This window comes from Stegostoma tigrinum, chromosome 15, assembly GCF_030684315.1.
Source record: "Stegostoma tigrinum isolate sSteTig4 chromosome 15, sSteTig4.hap1, whole genome shotgun sequence".
Taxonomy (NCBI): domain Eukaryota; kingdom Metazoa; phylum Chordata; class Chondrichthyes; order Orectolobiformes; family Stegostomatidae; genus Stegostoma; species Stegostoma tigrinum.
Genome location: NC_081368.1, coordinates 35962648 through 35984910, shown reverse-complemented (window position 1 = coordinate 35984910; position 22263 = coordinate 35962648). Strand labels below are relative to the sequence as shown.

Below are 22263 nucleotides of genomic sequence, written 5' to 3'. Positions count from 1 at the left end.
GGCAATTAGGGATGGGCAATAAGTGCTGGCAAGCCAGCGATGCCCACATCCTGTTAACGAATAAAGGAAAAACAATAACCTAGAGCTATGAATTTCTTTTCCCAAGCCATCCATTCCGATGCTTAATCTACAAGATTTAATGAATGTAGAGCAGCTGGTATGTCTAGTATGATGAGAGATATCAGCCTCTGTAGGGTTCATGTGGATGCCACTAAGCAGATTAGGTTCCTAAATAATTTACAAAAATAGTTTGGTTTCTTTCTCAAAGACAACCAAATTGTGTCTATAACTTTAAAAAGAGAGGGTCAGATGAGAGCCAGGGATAAGCGGGCACAGCTAGCCTGAGGTTCCCAACATTGCTGTGACTCACAAGTGACTAGCCTTATGCTAATGTATCCCACTGCAGCAACTGTGTGGAAACTGGCTCTGATCTAAATTGGCCCAGCCACTAAAACAGATGGGGTGATTCCACTTTCAGAAACCCACAGGCTGTTGAAATCCAGGCCAGAATCTTGATTGATACCTAAATACAGTGCTGAAGGAGCACTGAACTACCAGGGATGCAGTCTTTTGGAATGAAATGTTAAACAGAATGCCTGTCTGCTTACCAGAGTAGTATTTAATGAATAGCAGGAATATTCTTCCATTCTGCCTGACCTACTTATATTGTCAACAGAAGCCCGCTATGGGGTTGACCATGACACCATCCAAATTTCACTACACATGAGAACTACTCAGGTTCTAAAAGATTTCAGTGAACAACAATGATGATTAGGAATTTTAGCTCATGTCAGCTCCGTTGTTAGAACAAATTGTTATAACTCCAGTCCTACTGCGGTGAAAATCAAATAATTCAGTTCAATCTAAAGACCAAATCTGAGACCTACTTGAGTCTGTGGCTCAATAGAATGCCAGATTGTGCATGTACCAAGTTGAATGCTTTATTTAACAAAGCAAAACCAACAGCATTCGTACTAAAATATTTTACATAGGATATCCTCTGCACTGTAACAAGTGCTCTATGAAAGTACACTGTTTGTGATTTTGTCACTAGCAGCACACCTCTACTTATCAGCATCCTTTCTGTAATGCTTCGTGACCTATAATATAATAAACAAACATTCATTAGAAATCTGATTATCTCCACTATTTGAAGTTGGGTGGAGATAATGTGTTGCACCTGTTGCTGTCCTGTTTATGGTAAAAAATACCCCAACAACTATTGGATGGAATTTAACAAAACCTTGCATGGATATTGGGGATACCCAAGTAAGAACTGACAGGTTTCTGGTAATGATACAGATTCCAGTCCAGATCCTGCGATTTCTATAAATGTTGAGAGATTAGGAGATTTCTTTTTTAAAAAGTGTTATGGATCATTTTAGAATTTTGTGGATTGCTGAGGTAAATTCGCCAAAACTGACAAAATGTGAGCAGAGTTTTCAAAGCAGTTTGTTGAATACAGATTGACCTAAGGACTCCTCAGTGAGGTGGAAGTTATTAAATAAAAATCTTTTTCAGCATTATAGACACAAAGTATCAACCAGGCAGAGGAAATCTTTAAGGATGAGCCATGTAATAATAATAATGTTTGTTTAACTCTGCATGGTAGATGTATGCCCACTGCTGAGTACCCTTCACTTCTTAATAGTGAAAGACACAAATTTACTTTGTTATATTGCATACCTATTCACTACTTTGCCTTTCTGGAACTTCCCTGATAGGTCCCTCAGTAAGTGTGCAACCCAGAAGGTTGCATTTCATTAATGGTTACACCTAGTTGACTGACCCAGTTATGGGGCTAGTGAAGCACTACAAGCAGCATTTACATCCTGACCTGAGCGAAGGAGGATAAAAGTGAACCAGAATCCATAATCCTAAACCCTTTTCATGGACACTTGCTTTGAAATCAGAATCAAGTTTGGTTCTATACAAAAAGTGAAAGAACTGTGGATGCTGTAAATCAGGAACAAAAGCAAAGTTGCTGGAAAAGCTCAGCATTTGTGAAGATGCTGCCAGACCGGCTGAGCTTTTCCAGAAACTTTGTGTTTGTTCAAGTTTGGTTCTCATATCACAAACAGTTGAATAGCTTACTGACCTCTGCTGTTTAGGCTTTCCTTTAAAGAATGATCATTTTTTAAATAAAAAAGAACTGGAAGCCTAGGACAGATCATAGATACTTAATAGTGTCACAATAACAGATCATCACTCACAGAAGCATTGAAATTTTAAGTAAGACAGGCTATTTTTCTTCATTATTTTAAGAATGTACTAATAAACCAAGGTTGACCAGAGTGCAAATGCTGAGAATGTAATTCAGCAACTGTCTGAAAACATTCTGTAGGAATTATAATGCTGTCTCAAGAGAGACCCGTGGAATGTTGCATTTAGACTGTATCAAAGAACTTCATACAGAAACACCTTAAAGAGATTGGTGCAATGTAAACTCTGAATTGTAATCTCCTGTACCTGTAGACATATTGGAGGTTGATTAGCACCTCAGAAGATAACCACATCCTGTAAGTTATATCTCAGGCTGTGGACATGATGTGTACTCAAGGTAAAACCAGCTCCAGGATAAAGGTATGCTTGTGTTTTCCTCTTCCAGGAATACACAAAAGGAGTAAAAAAGGCAACTGATATCACAGTGTGCTTCTCTGGTGTTCTATATCTGCAGGAGCAATATGTGCTGCAAAGCTCGGACAGGAACATCTACTGAGCATCTCTGAACTTAAGAGTACAGGAAGAAGTCTCTGCTTCACTAACTGTTGAAAGCAAATTGCCAATCCACAAAGCCACTGCTGAATAAGAAAAAACAACCACATTCCAGAGGCAGCAGATCTGAAACCACCCAATGTAACGGCCAACACATTTCACCATCAACATATCACTGGCAAGCCAAAGATTGATTTGTATATCTTTTTTCTGTTACGCGTTTGCTCATTTCTACTGTGTATTGACATTGCATTTTATTGATTTTCCTTACATTTCAGTGACTAATAAACACACACTTGCCTTAACCCAAGAAAGCCTAATGAAAATTACTCCTTTTAAAACATAAATAACCTTGAACTGAGAAATGTATCTATAAAGGAAGGGAATCTCAGTGTCAGTTTAAACTATTACATTTAACCAAGGTGAAAATAGAAGGGGATTTTTGTGTTTAGTAAGTGGGGTGGACCATCACTGTAACAGCCTGATCACATGACATCATTGGCCATTTTGGGGAAAACAGCTTATTTTAACATGGATTTCTGCAAAGAGAACACCTGCATAATAAAACTGCTGCTGTTGTTAAACACTTCAGCCCCCAGTCCTTCTTGACTCATATCACAAGATGAGAACTAGCAATAAGGATTAAAACTGCTTCAAGGTCCATTGGGAAAACACAGAACCATAGTGCCCACAGCAGATCCCAGAGACACTTCAATACAAAAAGAAGAAATCAAAAGACACCATGACTGTACCAAAACATCTACGTTCAGTGAAGAAAAGAAAAATCAAAAGGAATTCACCCAAGAGATGTGAAAAGTGCAGAAGAAACTTGCCACGTGCTCCACTCTGAAGGCCCTTCCCTTTTAAAACAAAAGCAGGGAGTTATGGCTGTATGGGACTGTATGACAAAAATACAAATAGCTGGAACTCCTTGCACAGATTCCACCATTTTGTTCAAGCTAACAAAATCGAAGCAGATATGCTTATGCCTTTGTTCCTGAGTATTATCGGAAAATGAACTGTGCACAGACAGAGCAATAGGCTTTAGGAATCACTCTGGCGTCAGATGATGCCACCAAAACCTGTATGGCCAGGAATTTACCTGACTAACAGACCACAGACTGTAATACTTCGGTTTCATATAGGGATATCTTCTCAACAGCAAGCCGCATGCAGAGGAAAATTTTGTTACTATCAGTTCATACATTTACAATTAAGTATCAGCAATCCAACTTACATGGTAATGCTTATGTGCCCTCTGGATTCGCCTTGGTAAATCAGTCATTTATAAACAGCCCTTACTTAAAACAAGTAGTGAACACTTCCGTAATGGCAGGATAGTCACATTGGAAATAATGCACTACTATCAAAACTGATGGACAGAGTACTCCTTGGAGAGATCACAGGAACAACCCCAAACTAAAGCCATATGTCACATGGAAGCTAGAACTATCTATACAAGTAAGATCTCTCCAATGGTGAATGAAGGTTATCATTCCACCATAGCTAAAGAAACATGGTTAAATCAACTACACAAAGGTCACTGTGGCATTATTAGAGTGAAAGAGAAAGCCAGAAGCTACTTTTGGCAGCCCGAAGTCTAAAATTAAGAAAGAAGTGAGAATATTTTCAGTTTGCATAAGTATTTGCAACCAACTTCCATTAGCACCATTACACCTATAAAGAAAGAATAAAATATATTTTTGAAGAAAAGGATTCTCCCAGCATGTTGCCTTTGAGGCAGCTGCAATGGGAAAAGAGATTGCTGTCCACCTCTCTTTGCAACGTGTCTTTGCAATGAAGGTCTGGAAAATGATAACTTTTTTGTCAAAGTTTATCCCATGCAGTTTAATAACACTGGACTCTGTGCTCAACAGACTGTTCCCAGAGATACACGCTAATATAAACATCAAGTTTTATTGGAGGAGCGTCAACTTGATCTGTCTAAGATTTGATGGTCAGCCAGCACAAAATGCTGTACTGATTGTTACAAATTGGCACATTCCAAGGTCCTTCTGAGTTACACACGAAAGCTTGAGTCAATAAAAGCTCAATGGGGAAAGGCTGTTGAATAAAGGCCTCCCATTCTAATATCCCAAGGATCTGTAAATATCAGACAGAGTTTGATATGGACTGTGCCATATGCTAGAAATGCATATCCTGTTTGAATTTTTAGGCTGTTGTGGGTGTGAACTCAGCAACAGGTTCTATACAATTCCATCTTAGAACATAGAACATAGAACAGTACAGCACAGAACAGGCCCTTCAGCCCACAATGTTGTGCCGACCATTGATCCTCATGTCTGCACCCTCAAATTTCTGTGACCATATACATGTCCAGCAGTCTCTTAAATGACCCCAATGACCTTGCTTCCACAACAGCTGCTGGCAACGCATTCCATGCTCCCACAACTCTCTGCGTAAAGAACCTGCCTCTGACATCCCCTCTATACTTTCCTCCAAACAGCTTAAAACTATGACCCCTCGTGCTAGCCATTTCTGCCCTGGGAAATAGTCTCTGGCTATCGACTCTATCTATGCCTCTCATTATCTTGTATACCTCAATTAGGTCCCCTCTCCTCCTCCTTTTCTCCAATGAAAAGAGACCGAGCTCAGTCAACCTCTCTTCATAAGATAAGCCCTCCAGTCCAGGCAGCATCCTGGTAAACTTCCTCTGAACCCTCTCCAAAGCATCCACATCTTTCCTATAATAGGGCGCCCAGAACTGGATGCAGTATTCCAAGTGCGGTCTAACCAAAGTTTTATAGAGCTGCAACAAGATGTCACGACTCTTAAACTCAATCCCCCTGTTAATGAAAGCCAAAACACCATATGCTTTCTTAACAACCCTGTCCACTTGGGTGGCCATTTTAAGGGATCTATGTATCTGCACACCAAGATCCCTCTGTTCCTCCACGCTGCCAAGAATCCTATCCTTAATCCTGTACTCAGCTTTCAAATTCGACCTTCCAAAATGCATCACCTCGCATTTATCCAGGTTGAACTCCATCTGCCACCTCTCAGCCCATCTCTGCATCCTGTCAATGTCCCGCTGCAGCCTACAACAGCCCTCTACACTGTCAACGACACCTCCGACCTTTGTGTCGTCTGCAAACTTGCTGACCCATCCTTCAATCCCCTCGTCCAAGTCATTAATAAAAATTACAAACAGTAGAGGCCCAAGGACAGAGCCCTGTGGAACTCCACTCACCACTGACTTCCAGGCAGAATATTTTCCTTCTACTACCACTCGCTGTCTTCTGTTGGCCAGCCAATTCTGTATCCAAGCCGCTAAGTTCCCCTGTATCCCATTCCTCCTGACCTTCTGAATGAGCCTACCATGGGGAACCTTATCAAATGCCTTACTGAAGTCCATATACACCACATCCACAGCTCGACCCTCATCAACTTTTCTAGTCACATCCTCAAAAAACTCAATAAGGTTTGTAAGGCATGACCTACCCCTCACAAAGCCGTGTTGACTGTATTTGATCAAGCCATGCTCTTCCAGATGGTCATAAATCTTATCCCTCAGAATCCTTTCTAACACCTTGCAGACGACAGACGTGAGACTTACCGGTCTATAATTGCCGGGGATTTCCCTATTTCCTTTCTTGAAGAGAGGAATTACATTTGCCTCTCTCCAGTCCTCAGGTACGACTCCAGTGGAGAGCGAGGATGCAAAGATCTTCGCAAGTGGCGAAGCAATTGCATTTCTCGCTTCCCAAAGCAGCCGAGGACAAATCTGATCTGGGCCTGGCGACTTGTCAATCTTAATGTTTGACAAAATTTTCAGCACATCAGCTTCGTCTATCTCTATCCATTCCAGCATGCACACCTGCTCTTCAAAGGTTTCATTCACTACAAAGTTCGTTTCTTTCGTAAAGACAGAAGCAAAAAACTCATTTAGGGCTTCCCCTACCTCCTCAGGCTCCACACACAAGTTCCCTATGCTATCCCTGATCGGCCCTACTCTTTCTTTGACCATTCTCTTATTCCTCACGTAAGTGTAAAATGCCTTTGTGTTTTCCCGGATTCCTTCTGCCAAGCCTTTCTCGTGCCCCCTCCTGGCTCTCCTCAGACCATTTTTGAGCTCCTTCCTTGCCTGCATGTAATCCTCTCTAGCTGAACTTGACCCTAGCTTCCTCCACCTTATGTAAGCTACCTTCTTCCTTTTCACTAGAAGCTCCACCGCTCTCGTCATCCAAGGTTCCCTAATCTTACCCCTTCTTGCCTGTCTCAGAGGGACATATTTACTCATCACTCCCAACAACTGTTCCTTAAACCGTCTCCACATGTCGATAGTTCCCTTACCATGGAACAACTGCTCCCAGTCCATGCTTCCTAACTCATGTCTAATCGCATCATAGTTTCCTCTTCCCCAATTAAATATCCTCCCATTCTGCCTAATCCTCTCCTTCTCCATAGCTATGTAGAATGTGAGGCAGTTATGGTCACTATCACCAAAATGCTCTCCCACCACAAGATCTGATACCTGCCCCGGCTCGTTTCCGAGCACCAAGTCTAGAATGGCCTCTCCCCTCGTCGGCCTGTCAACGTACTGCGTTAGGAAACCCTCCTGAACACACCTTACAAAAACAGCTCCATTCAAATCTTCTGCTCTAAGGAGGTTCCAATCAATATTAGGAAAGTTAAAGTCACCCATTACAACAACCCTACTGCGTGCACACTTTTCCAAAATCTGTCGACCTATGCTTTCTTCAATCTCCCTGCTGCTATTGGGGGGCCTGTAGTAAACCCCTAACGAGGTGACTACTCCCTTGCTGTTCCTAATTTCCACCCACAGCCGATGTGCCTACTTTTGGTTGTCATCCACCCCTTGCCCATATTCCCCAAAGTGGGACGTGTAATGGCTGCTTAAGACTTTTAAAAAACCTAGTTAAAGCCATTGTCAAGGCCCACAGGATTTAGTCAGCCTCTAGGAGGCAACAAGGAGCAGGCCAGTTGCTGGAGGGGTAGCCGCCAGGTAGCTGAGTAGTGGCCTGTGCTTAAGTGGACTTCAAAGTCCTCCCCAAAAGCCTATTTGGCTTCAGCTGCAGTCATCCACCACCTTAATTTAATAGCAAGTCCAGCTTTGAGCCATGAATTTTTGGACTTGAGGAAAACCATAGCTCCATGACTGTTCTCCAGTGCATGCTTCTAACCTCTACTGGACCCTCATGTCAGAGTCTTAAGCCCCACAGAGAAAATAGGACCCAACAAATTTTGAAAGTGATGGTAAACTATTTCTAAAATTGTTTCCAACTATAATTTTGCAAACTGAAGCAGATCCTCACAAGCAGCTTCCCTGTTGTTGATCGTTGGCCATGACTCAATGGGAACAGACTCTGAATTAGCAGTTCAAGCCCCACTGCAGTACTTGAGCATGCAATCTATATCGGCATCTCAGTACAGCATTAAAGGAATGAACAGTCAAAAATTCTTCCAGTGTCTTAAATAACCTTTATCTCTTACTTAACACAGCCTGCAGATTATCTGATGGGGACAAATTGACTGCATTAGTTGTTTGCAAAACAACAATTTCAGTGGCTCTAAAAGAGCATTGGAATGTCCTGAAGTTGTGCAACTTGTTTTTAATCTAATGAAAGTGCCATAAAGATCATGAATTAAGATAAGTACAAAGTTAACAGGAAAGGATTTTCTTATTTCACACACATTTCAAGACAATATCATTACAATATGCAATATCCTTTTCATTGTCGCATGTACTGCATTGTAGGAGTACTGTGAAAAACTTGTACAATGTCTGCCTTCTCATGGCAACATCTTAGGTACAAGTACCTAATAACTCCTGGATGCGGCAGAGGAATAGATGTAGTTGCTCAATTACAGAATTGAAAACAAGTTAAAAAGAGGAGAAGGTTAAGGGGCTAACATTACAGAGTTTTGAGACAAGGTTGTTCCCTTACATTGGTCTCCATCCAGGGCTTGCTGCTCCAGGGCCTCTTCCCCACACTGCACCAGGCCCGCAGCCCATGTGCTGCTCCAGAACTCAGTCCTTTAAGACATATCAGGAAAGTTTAAAAAGGAAAAATGAACCAAGTATCAACCTGTTTGAACTGTATCACAAGCTCCCCTCCCATGGCCAACAAGCCCTAGATTGAGATTTGAATGTTGAGCTCCCCGTCTCAGAGGCAAGGATGTCACCTATTGAAACACAGCCTGCAATTGCACTAAATTGGTATTTTAAGTGTTACTTTGTTAATCAGCAACCGTACAGGAATATTATTCAAAGCTAATTCAGTTGCTAGATACTGAAGATGAGGTTCCCAAAGTTATAATGTTTCCAGATGGAATATCTTAAATAATTCACCTCCCAGGTGAGGAGTGATATTCACTGACTTCTCTGTTTGTCACGACAAGGCTAATTTAAAAAGAATTCGAACATAGAACATAGAATATAGCACAGTATAGACCCTTCGGCCCACGATGTTGTGTCGCATTTTTACCCTAATCTTAAAGGTCTACCTAATCTCCATCCCTACCTTATACTATCATCCGTATGCCTACCTAATAGACACTTAAATGCCCCTAATGAGGCCAACTCCACTACCCTCTCTAGCAATGCATTCCACACCCTGATCACTCTCTGAGTAAAGAATCTACCTCTAATGTCTCCCTGATATCTACCTCCACTCACCTTAAAACTATGACCCATCGTAATAGTTACCTCCACCCTAGGAAAAAGTCTCTGGCTGTCCACTCTATCTATACCTCTGATCATTTTGTACACATCTATCAAATCACCTCTTATCCTTTGTTGTTCTAAAGAGAAAAGCCCTAGCTCTCTCAACCTCGAAAGACCTTTTCTCCATTCCAGGCAACATCCTGATAAATCTCCTCTGCACATATTTCCTGCAATGAGATGACCTGAACTGGACATAATAGTCTAGGCTTTTGTATAGCTGGAGCATAAACTTCACAGCTCTTGAACTCAGTCCCTCTATTAATGAAAGCTAACACACCATACACCTTCTTTATAACTCTATCCACCTGGGTGGCAGCTTTCAGGGTACTGTGGACATGAAACCCAAGATCTCTCTGCTCTTCCACACTACCAAGAATCTTTCTGTTAACCCTGTCTTCAGCTTTCAAATTAGTCCTTCCAAAGTGAATCACCTCACACTTTTCAGAGTTAAACTCCATTTGCTACTTTTCAGCCCAGCTCTGCATTCTATCAATGTCCCTTTGTAACCTAGAAAAGCCCTCCACACTATCCACAACTCAACCCGCCTTCAACTCTTCCGCAAACTTACTAATCCACCCTTCCATTCCTGCAGCCAAATCATTTACAAAAATCACAAATAGAAGAGGACCCAGAACAGATCTTTTGTAGATACCTTTCTTCCAGACTGAAATAACTGCACAGAGGCCAATATCCCATCACCAAGTCGCCCCTTATTTACTTGTGCACAGTACACTGGCTGTATCCAGCCAGGTTGGAGTCAGTCCCCCAGACTGGGGAGATTCTAAATCTCCTGTTTATGATGGTCTTTTCTAATTGGGGTTGTTAACCTGGGCCAATCAAGGACCTTGTAGTCCAAACATTACATCCCTCCCCCACTAAGTCCAGGGATGAAGGCCTAGTCTTTCTCTCCTACCTTTTCCTTCGACATTTTCACTCTGGGTCTGGCTCCTCTGATTCAGACTCTGACACGGGCAGCTTATACCGGGCTGTAGCAAGAGGTTAACTTTACAGTTTTTTGAGGTAAGGATTGTTCCCTCACACCGGTCTCCATCCAGGGCTTTCTGCCTGTGCTCTGCTCCAGGGCTGCTTCCTACATGCGGCCTCTTCCCCACACTGCAGCTAGAGCATTTCTTGCAGCTGGAGCATCGTGGGAGAGCTTTCTCCTCTTCTTCTGGCCGTAACAGTATTGAGGCTGCAACCATCTTGGACTCTGGGGTTTCCTCAACATGAGACAGAGGGGGAGAACCTACAGCTTGTGACAGGCCTTCTGGCTGTTCCGAGGGGCCAGGTATGTTTTGATCCTGCCCCATTTGTGAGGCAAGATCTTTCCGTTGATCCACATATTTGTTCAGGACTATATCACCTAAACGCACTTCAAAAGTCATGGGACCTGACCTCGTGTCAACCACACCTCATACCCATATAGGGCCATTTTCATTGCTCCAGCACCTAACCTCTTCCCCCAGATTAAACTGTGTCTCTCACTTTGAGGAGGCATGTGGTCAGCATTGACATTCCTGCTGCCATTTCACCCTCACCCTCAGATCTATCAGGTTTATCCTGGTGCAGAGTCATAGAGTCATACAGCGCAGAAACAGCCCCTTCAGTCCAAACAGTCCACATCAAACATAGTCCCAAACTAAACTACTCCCATGTGCCTGCTCCTAACCCATATCCTTTCAAACATTTCCTATTCACATATCTATCCAAATGTATTTTAAAGATTTTAATTGTATCTGCATCTATCACTTCCACGAGAAGTTCTTTCCATACGATAACCACAGTGCAAAAAATCTACTTCTCATGTCTTTTTTAAAATCTCTCTACTCTCATCTTAAAAAGTGGACAAGGTCAGAAATCAGACAGGTTCGTCACCAGATTATAGTCCAACAGGGTTATTTGAAATCACAAGCTTTCGGACCATTGCACCTTCATCCAGTGAAGTGAGAGAGAAGCACACAGGCACAGGATTTATAGGCACAGAGATCAATAGGCAGAGAGATCAAAAGATCATACAAGTGGTCGGAGTGGAGCGGCGACAGGCCAATTAATAGGTCTCTACTAGTAATTGAGAGTCGGACACTGGAAAAGGACACAGGTTAATGATACCCCAAATGGCAGTCTTGTATATGGATATAAACTCTTAATGGGTATTGACTGTAATGCACTTCAGGGACTCTTTATCCAGTCACAACTACAGGTGGGCATGGCTCATGTCCAGCTTTGTGTACAAGTCTTCTGAACAAGGGTATTTATCCAGCAGTGAGAAGCGGTTTACTATTTGCTTAACATCCTCACAAAGGCAAACTTAGCCATCGGGCTCCACCATTGGTATAACCGGTGTGGCCCATTCTGCAAACTGCACTGGTTTGATGATTCCGTCACTCCCCAGCCTCCTGACTTCCGCCTCTACATTTATCCACAAGTCAAATGGCACCAGTTAGACCTTGCAAAATCACAGAATTGCCTTCTGGTCAACACGTAAAGTGGCTTATAACACTGTGTGGAGCTGGAGGAACACAGCAGGCCAGGCAGCATCAGAGGAGCAGGAAAGCTGACATTTCAGGTCAGGACCCTTCTTCAGAAATGGGAGAGGGGAAGGTGGCTCTGAAATAAATAGGGAGTAGGGGTTTGGGCTGGGGAAGGTATGTGGGATGGTGATAGCAGGTAGGTAGTGATGGGGATCGGTCAGTGAGGTGGGAGGAGCAGATAGGTTTTGTCCCCTTTGAGAGTCCCAAGCTCTTTCTGAAAAGCTGCTGGGTACTTCACTAGGACTTCACTAAGGCAGCCATTTTCTAATTGAAAAATGTTGTGCCAGTCCAGATGAATCTTTTACAACCAATTCCACCCCAATAGGTTTGGGCCCGAGCCTTTAACTACCATCAGCTGTAACTCCACCATCTGAATCACACCCTTAATCTGTAATGGCTCCCCACTGTACATTCAGTCTGGGTGAGATCTTACCCAAACTTAAGAGTTGGAGTCCTGAGTGAATTACATTAAAAAACAGCTTCTGCAACCACAGATACAGCTGCACCGGTATAAACTCCACCGAAACTGCGTGACCAATTAACCAAACAATTTTAATCAGTTCTGATTTGAACATCGCTAAGCAATTTCATTGTTCCAATCCCCATGTATGGATCTTTCCAGGGTCTGCACTCTCCTGAATACCAGCCTATGAGTTTTCTCTTCAAGTCGGGTGTCGTAGGACTCCTTTGCTGTCTTGAGTCTGCATACAGGCAGCAACTACACTGGTTTGCCAGCCCAGATCCTGAAGAACGTTTTAGCCACTTGGCTAAGGCCCAGTTTTGTTGTGGGCTGACCAAGGGTCCCTCTGGTCAGGATATGCCCCTGTGTGAGGCTCTGCGATTGCCTACACTCAAGTGGTATTCCCCAAACTCATTCGGACAAGTGAGGGTGCCCACTTCCACTGGGATGCCCAATTGGTCTCATGCTCTACCTGCTGCATTTTCTAATGACAAAGCCAGTTGCAGTGCCTGTTTGAAGTCCTGTTGGGCATTTCTACATGGTTATGTCATTAATCCCATATGCAAAAGTGGTCTCTCAGCATCTCATTCACAGTTAACCCAAAATCACATGCTTCTGCATGTCAGCTTGACCTTGTCAAAAATTCCAGTATGGATTCTAACAGCCAATAGCGCCTCATAATTAGAGGAGGTTTGCAGTTGTAATATTCCTTATCTCATACTCGTAACTTCACCGAATAACATGGGCTAGGACGAGAAATCAAAAACAAAAGAAAAGTTGCACGAGAAGTCCAGTGTGGCCTTGTCGCTGGAGGCAGAGTTTGTAAGGGCCCAATTAACGGGGTTATTGCTTGTTGTCATCCTCATTAACTGCAAATCTTGCCTCATTAATACACAGCTTCCCATTGTACAACAGAATAGATAGAAACTAGATGCCAAGAAATCTCAACATGTAAAACAGAGTGGTACTTAGTAACTCCAGCTCACCAAGATTTCAGCTCATAAAAGTCTCAATTTTGTTTAACAGAAAAGATGTGAAAGTAAAAGATACACCTGTGAATTTAATAATTGAGTTAACTTTATCAGGCACAGCTACTTGCCCTTAGGAATCGTACTAATATCTGAATAGTTAAAGTAGTTGGTACATCATACCTGTGCCTATGCCAACTGAAGTATCCACCCATTTTTCACCCCTTTACCTGGAATCTTCAACACTCAAATTTACTTACTTTCAAATGTCACTGGTCTTTATCAGTAACAACCATCACAAAGTACTTTACTTTGTAAGTGCTTATATATGAGTAAGCTATAAACAGGAATTTGATTTTTCTTTATTGTTGGTGAATCATTTTACCAGGTCTATGGGTTTAAACTTGCCATTCCCTTGCCCAGTGCAGGAGAAAGCCACACCCCAGGCTTTAAGGTGATAGTTATTTATTTGGACAGAAACCTACAACTGGCATCCTGTCAAAAAGAAAATCACAAATGATCACAAAATGATTTGCATGAATTTTAAATACGGCATTTTTCCTATTAACAGATACTATTTTATAAGTTAGACACTTAAGTGTTGGCTACAGCCACTCACTAGTGGGATGTTACTGCATTGAACCACACAGACCAGAAAAAAAAATAGGTTCCAACCCTGTTCTGTGCTAAATTGGACAATTTCACGCAAGTTGTGGCAACTAACCACAACATCTCAAGGGAGGGGGAAAAAAAAATCAATCAAGTTGACATTTCTAATCCCTATCCCGTAGGATTGGAAAATGGTTATGCGGCAGTGTTCAAGAAGGACATGAGGGGTCAATAAAAACTCACCTTGTAGGTACAGATTTGAAAACAGTCCATTTGTAGAGCTAAAGGCAGTGCAACCAGTGGAAGAGGGAAGGATAATTTAAAGGGAAAATCGTATACTTCTGGAATCATTTGTCATGTGGGCTCCTGGCATTGCTAAATTTAGTCTACAGCTGCAGGATAAGCAGAGTGAAAATAAAGTATTTCATACCCTCAGTAATAAATATGAAACTTTGAGTGTTAATATTAAGAAAGTTATGTCTTGTCCCTGTTGTAGTTTATAATATAATGGAAGCTGCTTCGAGATCAATTATCTATGTAACTCAACCATGTTTGCCTAAGCAAAGAACATTAGCAAAAAGGAATGAAATATTCTTTCTCTCCACACCCAATGATTGTGTACCATATCCAGCAGAAACCGAAACAATGAGCCAGAGGCAAGTCAATGTTTATCATTCATTACCAGAATACTGAGCTGAATTTTTTTTGTCCTGAAACATTGCACATAGCAGCATTCCACCTGTCTAAGGCTACATTATCATCCATGTCTAAAAGGTGAAGGGTAAGGTTCAAATTCAGATGGTGATTTTGTTTCTCCATCTTTCTCAAAGCCACTATTTTCTGCAGATCATTGGAAAGTGTCAGAAACAGTGAGAACTTCATCCCAGCTGGATGTGCTATCTTATGAAGTAGTTTTAAATTAAGGTACCTGATGTTACACGTGTTATTTATTTCACACTGCACTCAATCTTCAACATGAGAGTGGTAATAGATTCAGACTAAAAGGACAAAGAGCTAGTATGTATCAAATGAAATGATAAGGAAGCAGTTTCTACAACTGGTGAGTAATTTACTCAGTAAATTTATTACAAAGTGGTGAAGATGAAAAATGTTCTAATAGCAAAGCATGGAAAACTTGGTCTGTATTTGAATTTAGGACCACTAATGGAAGAAAAAGAAGGTTGGTGTTCACTACATTAATAAAAAAAAAGAGAGGTCAAGGCATGAACACTTCAGACTTTGAACACAAAAGCAAATGAAAAGTGCTCAAACTATAGTTAATCCCAAAGTGTAAATGTGAACAAATTCCCTGATCTTGAGGTGTCACCATGTTTCAATCCATTGCATCATCTGGTAAATGAAATAAAGTTGTCTGAGGGATATGGACCAAATAAGGGCAGGAGGTTTGTTTTTTTTTGTTTAGTCAGGATTTGACGATCAGCTAAAAAGGCTGTTGCTGTGCTATACTTCTCTTGTTCCTTTTTGTTCTTCTGAAGGAACAATTTTTCCCAAGCTTGTGTTTAATTGAAAAGGTGCAATTGTCTCGAAGCTATACTTATTCATAGTCAGGCAAATTCTGTCAGTCTGGGTCAAAAAGACAGGCAGAAAGTCCAAACATTGGCGTGTCTTTAACTCAGTAAAGGCTGGGATGGGGTTGTAGAGTGCTACGCCCTGGGGCGTGTGTGCTCATGCGATGGCAATGTAACTGAACCAGTAACCAGAATCCTAGGTTATTGTTCTAGGGGCATAAGACTGAATTATGTGAAAATCCTGGAATTAAAAGCTAACCCATTGGTAACCATGGAACCTGTTATTTATTGTAACAACAACAACTTGTTGACAGCTGCCATCTGGCCCAGCCTACATGTGATTCCAGACCCACAGCAACCTGGTTGCTGGCTGAGCAATAGATGCCCACATCCCATGACAAAATAGAAAAATATGTAACGTTCCTGTGGCATAGTGATGGTGTCCCTCTCTTTAGGCCAGAAAACCTTGTTTTAATTCCCTGAATGAACAGATAGTTTAAACTAAGTCAACCCTCATGGCCCATCTTGATTGGAGATATACTATGTTTAATTTTGAATCATAACTGTTCCCTTGGGTTTTCCATGTCAATGCCTCAACAAATCAAAGACCTGCTTCAATGAATTCTTGGTCCCTTTGACATTTTGTATTATTGGGTGGAACCTGGGCATGGTGGCCAGCGTTTGGCTTGCATTATGGAGCCTGTGAAGACCATAACTTTCTATTGTCTGTATTTCTGATTGTGGACTGAAATGGGAAAAAGATCAAATAAAAATCATATACCGTGGAAAGGATTTTTGTATCTTTTAAAAAACAAGCAGCCTGACACTAATTGTGTGTGCTGTTCACACTATTCTTTATCTAGCTGCAGACTAAATGGAGCCAAGGGATGTGTATGAATGGAAATTCAGTTGGCAATAAGTAGCTGATTGGTCTATGGAATGGTGACCTGTTTTCAATGGCAAAGGCCTTTGCTTTCCAATAACAATGTGAGTAGATAGCTGAACAGCTTGTGGGTTTGGTTGCTCATCAGATTTCCAAAAAATGAAGGAGCTGTCCTTTCTCTGCAGCAAAAAAAAACGCTCAAACTTTAAGAAAGTCAGTTTATTTTCCCTCATCAGTTGTTGTATGTTGTGTCCTTTAACCAATAAGTTATGAACTTGCCCTGTGCCCCCGGGTAACAAGTCAAATTAAGCAGGGGGAGCGGGGGTGCGGTGAAGAAGGTCGAGGAGCAGCAAGCCCTGACAGCTAAAAAGGACCACTTCAGTGAACTTAGTGGACAGACACCATTGAACTGCCTTCCCAATTTCTCCCCCTGCTCATGAAACCTATGAATTTTTGTGTCTGTCGACAAAATATACAGGGGGCGTTTCACAAGGGGTTTAAAGTATTAAATCGTACAGTTACAGGTCAGGGGTTCATAACTGTCTATCTGTAGCTAGAATCTATTTATTTGTAATAAATGCTAATTCTTACTGAATGGAGAAATCTGATCTGTGTTTTCTAGCAACATTAGTTTAAACTGGGAATTTTGCGTTATTTCATAATTTTTTTTAACCTTTTTGTGATGTGTCTAGGAATCCCAGGACTTGATTTTCAGCATGCCACCCTAGTAAAGTATAACAAGGTGCATTGCAGCCTCTATTTTTTTTTTATTTGCTGTATGCTTCCATTGGCTCACGTTTGGAATTGTCCAAAAGCTTGCCTGTTTGTGATGTTCCTCTACTAAATGATGATAAGCTGTATGTGCCCAGCAGGCATTGGGTTTACAGCAGGAATGACTCAGACAGGATAGTTAAATGGGATGTAGTTAAGGACAGGTAAACCAGGTGACCCAATGATTAAACAGTGGGTGGGGTAAGAAAGTAGGGTTGTATGTGCAAGGCAGTGCCATAAACAATGCGGCTTTGCAGCTGCTGTGCTATGATGATGTCGGTGATGGGCAATGCCAGATTGCCAACACTTGTCTGGGTACGCCGCAGCCTTTTAAAGATGACTTTTGTGCCAGGGAAGTGTCTTTCAGAAAGACTGAGAGGTGAGTTATGTTTGGAACAGCAAGCAGTAAAATGGAGACATAATCCGATGAAATCTGATTATCTCAAGAGGGTTGGAATATAAAAGCAGCGATGTGCTTCTGAGATTTTATAAAGGTCTAGTTAGACCCCATTTAGAATACTGTGTCCAATTTTAGGCCCCACACCTCAGGAAGGACATACTGGCACTGGAGCATGTCCAGCGGAGATTCATACGGATGATCCCTGGAATGGTAGGTTTAACGTACGATGAACGGCTGAGGATCCTGGGATTGTATTCATTAGAGTTTAGAAGGTTAAGGGGAGATCTAATAGAAACTTACAAGATAATGCATGGCTTAGAAAGGGTGGACGCTGGGAAGTTGTTTCCTTTAGGTGGGGAGACCAGGACCCATGGGCACAGCCTTAGAATTAGTGGGGGTAAATTTAAAACGGAAATGAGGAGACATTTTTTCAGCCAGATTGGTGGGCCTGTGGAATTCATTGCCATGGAGTGCAGTGGAGGCCGGGACATTAGATGCCTTCAAGGCAGAGATCGATAAATTCTTGATCTCACAAGGAATCAAGGGCTATGGGGAGAGTGCAGGGAAGTGGAGTTGAAATGCCCATCAGCCATGAATAAATGGTGGAGTGGACTCGATGGGCCGAATGGTCTTACTTCCACTCCTATGCTTTATGGTCTTATGGTCTAAAGGGACATCATAAGGGCCAGGATAGGTAGTTAATTAGATGAGTCTGGCAAGACACAGCAGGGGATCTTGCTAAACTAGAATTGGAAATGAGTCAAAAATAAAAACACCTCAACACAACAGTCTCTGTCCTGATGACCACACAAAGCTTCAACAGTAGTTTTCTTTAAATCAGTACTCAGTTTCTGTTCTGTCAAATGACCTCCACTTGTCTGTCTGAGATTTGCTTCAATAGAACTGTAATTGCCATTAGTAAATAAACACAGTTCAAGATAGCTAACTGCAGGCTTTGGTTTGGTTGGAGATCAATGTCTCACACTCTCATGGCAGCAACAAAACAGATTATTTGCAAAATAAGGCTTATCTCAAATATTCCTATCTGGCACCCCTCCGGGTCTCAGGTACAACATTGGTTAAATTCAGGGACAACTGCCATTGGCCATATCCCTGAAGTTTTAAAGTAAGATATCTGACCATATGAACTTTGTCTGGTTGCCTTGTCAAAGGTTGCGTGCCCTGTGGATTTTTTTAAAAATTTCTTTATGGGATGCCTGCCTCCCTGGCAGAGAGAGCATTTATTGTTCATTTCTGATTGCCCTCGAGCAGCTAGTGGTAAGCTACAGTCATGTGGTGTGCTGTTAAGGAGGGTGTTCCAGGTTTTTAACCCAGTGGCACAAAGGGGCTGTAATATAGGATTGTGTGCTGTTTACATGTATTTGTCCTTCTGAGTGACAGAGGTTGCGGTTTCAGAGTATCCTGATCATACTTCAGATGTGGAGATACTCCCAACTGCTGCCTACTCAGAGATCACTGGATGACGGTTAAAGCCTGTAATGGATTCAGCTGTGAATAAATTGGCTGCCACTTTCATTGTATACAAACATAGAAATTAGGAGCAGAAGTAGGCCATGCAGCTTGTCAAGCCATTCAATGCGATCAGATTCCTGGCTTACCCCAATAACATTTCACCCCTTCCTTATCAAGGATCTCTTAACATCCGCCTTAAAAATATTCAAAGGCTCTGCCACCACTGCTTTTCAACACAGAGAGCTCCGAAGTCTTACCCACCCTCTGAGAAAATATTTTTCTCATCGCTTTCTTTAATGCGTTCCCCATCATTTTGGGACAGTGATTTCCAGCTTTAGATTCTCCCAAGGGAAACATCTACTCCACACACAGCCTGTCAAAATCCTTCAGGATTGTATATACTTCAATTAAGTCACTTCTCAACCTCCTAAACTACAGTGGACACAAAATTGGCCTTGTCTGTCTTTCCCCAAACTACCTTCCCATTCCAGGTTTAGACTAGTAAACCTTTTCTAAACTGCTTCCAATGCATTTACATCCTTTCTTAAGTTAGGAGACTAACACACAGCTCTGGATGTGGTCTCATTGACATTGTGCACAACTGAAGCATAATCTTCATTTAATTCACTTCACAACAAACAATGATATTCTTTTAGCATGTTTAGTCACTTGCAGTACCTCCAAACTATACTTTTACAAATAATGCACCACTACATCCAAATCAGTCTGTAGCTGAGCTCTGCAATCTCACACCATTTAGGTTATACATTTCATTTATATCCTGGACAATTTCACATTATACTCCAATTGCCAGATCCTTGCCCATTCACTTAAATCAAATCTATATCTCTTTATAGCTTTCTTATGTACTCTTCACAACTTTAAATTTCCTACTTATCTTTGTGTTATCAGCAAAATTAGCAACCATACCTTCATCCAAGTTATTTATTTAAAATTAAGCAGAGATCCAGCATTGACCCCCGTAACACTCTGTTTGCTACATTTTGTGAACCCGAAAATGATTCTAATATGTCTGTTTCCTAATATGCAGACACTCTTCTATCCATGCCTATATATTACCCCACACACCATGAGCTTTCACTTTCTAGGATAACCTTTCACATGGCACTTTTTCAAATGCGTTCTAGATATGCAAGGACAATACTTCCTGCAGTGCTGCTTTACCCATGGCACATGAAAGTTCAAAGTTTAAAGGGTAAAGTTCTCAAAGAACTAGAGTAAATTTGTAAATAGACATAATTAAAAATGATCAATAAATATGATTTCCTTTCACAGAACCATATTATATCCGCTTGCTTACCTTGATCTTTTCTAAGTGCTCTGCTGTAACACATTTATTATTTGCTTCTCAAATTTTCCCTATGACAGATGCTAATTTGATTTGCCTACTAATTAGCCATGGAACTGAAGGACTACCAATGCCTGTGGAACCATATCCAACAAGAATTAGTTGTTTTCAGGACAGCAGGATATAAATATTGATGGGAAAATTAATGAACATGTTTACTTTCTTGTGCTACATTCGTAAGTACTCCAGTTGCGACCCAAGTATTTATGTTCTCAAAGCTCTCAGGAGAAAACAGGAACATGAGAAATTAGTCCACAGCAGTCCTTGATCATGGCATTAAAACAAATGTAAGTGCAGAAACTACCACTTCAATTATCAGCAGCCCTATCAACTCAAACACAGTGCTCGGTCGGATTTAGTCAGAGCAAACCGAGTGCCTTCACAAGTTCAAGCTCTCTTAATTAAAAATGTAATTTGAAAAGGTATTTACCTCAATGTGAACCTAAAGCAGAAACTCCTTGACGGTTGTTATTCAAGAAACGTCAGCACATGTGAGAAGGTGACCTTTCTCTACAAGACATTTTCACCCGCCAGTTTAAACTGCAAATATTCAAAGTCCACATTCTCCACTGGCAAGCAGCCAAAGTTTGCTACTTTTAGAAGGAATGGATCCACGAGGTGAGTGAGCGCTGTCTCACTTCCCCCATGACATCATCAGCCACACACCTGATTGCTGACATCTGCATGCATTTGACAAAAGACAGGAGAAAATCAGATACAGAGGCAGGCAGCAAGAAAATCCAATACTTAACCCTTTTCTATCTCACATTCAAGACACAGCATTTTGATTTACAGCTACAGGCAGTTTTAATCCCACCAGAGCAGGCGCTAAACCTGGCAGAAAATAAAACAAGCAAGTCGCAGTTCTTCTTTCACTGCTGAAAATATCTACTCCTTTCAGGACATGGACACAGACAACACTTTTATACCAAATCAACAATGCTAATTAGCCGAAGTGATATTAACATGAGACAACAGGGGTAATATTATTGCAGAGGTAGTAGGAACTGCTGATGCTGGAGAATCTGAGACAACAAGCTGTAGAGCTAGGTGAACACAGCAGGCCAAGCAGTGTCAGAAGAGCAGGAAAGCTGACGTTTCAGGTCTAGACCCTTCTTCAGAGATGGAGGAGGGGAAGGGCATTCTGAAATAAATAGGGAGAGAGGGGGAGGCAGATAGAAGATGGCTAAAGGAGAAGATAGGTGGAGAGGACACAGACCGGTGAAGGAGGTGGGGTTGGAGTCAGTAAAGGTGAGTGTAGGTGGACAGTTAGGGAGGGGATAGGTCTGTCCAGGGAGGACGGACAGGTCAAGGAGTCAGGATGAGGCTAGTAGATAGGACATGGGGGTGGGCCTTGAGGTGGGAGGAGTGGATAGGTGGGAGGAAGGACAGGCTAGAGAGGCGGGTACAAGCTGGGCTAGTTTTGGGATGCGGTAGGGGGAGGGGAGATTTTGAAGTTTGTGAAATCCACTTTGATATCATTGGGCTGCAGGGTTCCCAAGCAAAATATAAGATGCTGTTCCTGTAACCTTCGGGTGGCATCGTTGAGGCACTGTAGGAAGCCCAGGATGGACATGTCGTCCAAGGAGTGGGAGGGGGAGTTGAAATGGAAACACACTGCAACTTCACCATCAGAGTGGTTGAAAATGCCCTTGCCCGTGTCTTTCACATTTCCCGCAACTCATCCCTCACATCCCCTGCCCACAATAATAACCAAAACAGAATCCCCCTCATCCTCACGTACCACCCACCAACCTCTGGATACAACGCATCATCTCCGACACTTCCACCATCTACAATCTGACACCACCACCCAAAACATTTTCCCATCCCCACCCTTGTCTGC

At 42.0% G+C, this 22263-nt stretch overlaps 1 protein-coding gene across 1 annotated transcript in view; it reads right to left on the bottom strand.

The window, feature by feature from the left end:
- stard8 (StAR-related lipid transfer (START) domain containing 8) overlaps window positions 1–20964 on the bottom strand; it is a 197728-nt gene extending 176764 nt beyond the window's left edge. The window contains exon 1 of the mRNA XM_048544637.2: window positions 20848–20964. The gene's annotated coding sequence lies outside the window, so the exon portion shown is untranslated. The remainder of the gene's footprint in view (window positions 1–20847) is intronic.
- Between the last annotated feature and the right edge of the window lie 1299 nt (window positions 20965–22263).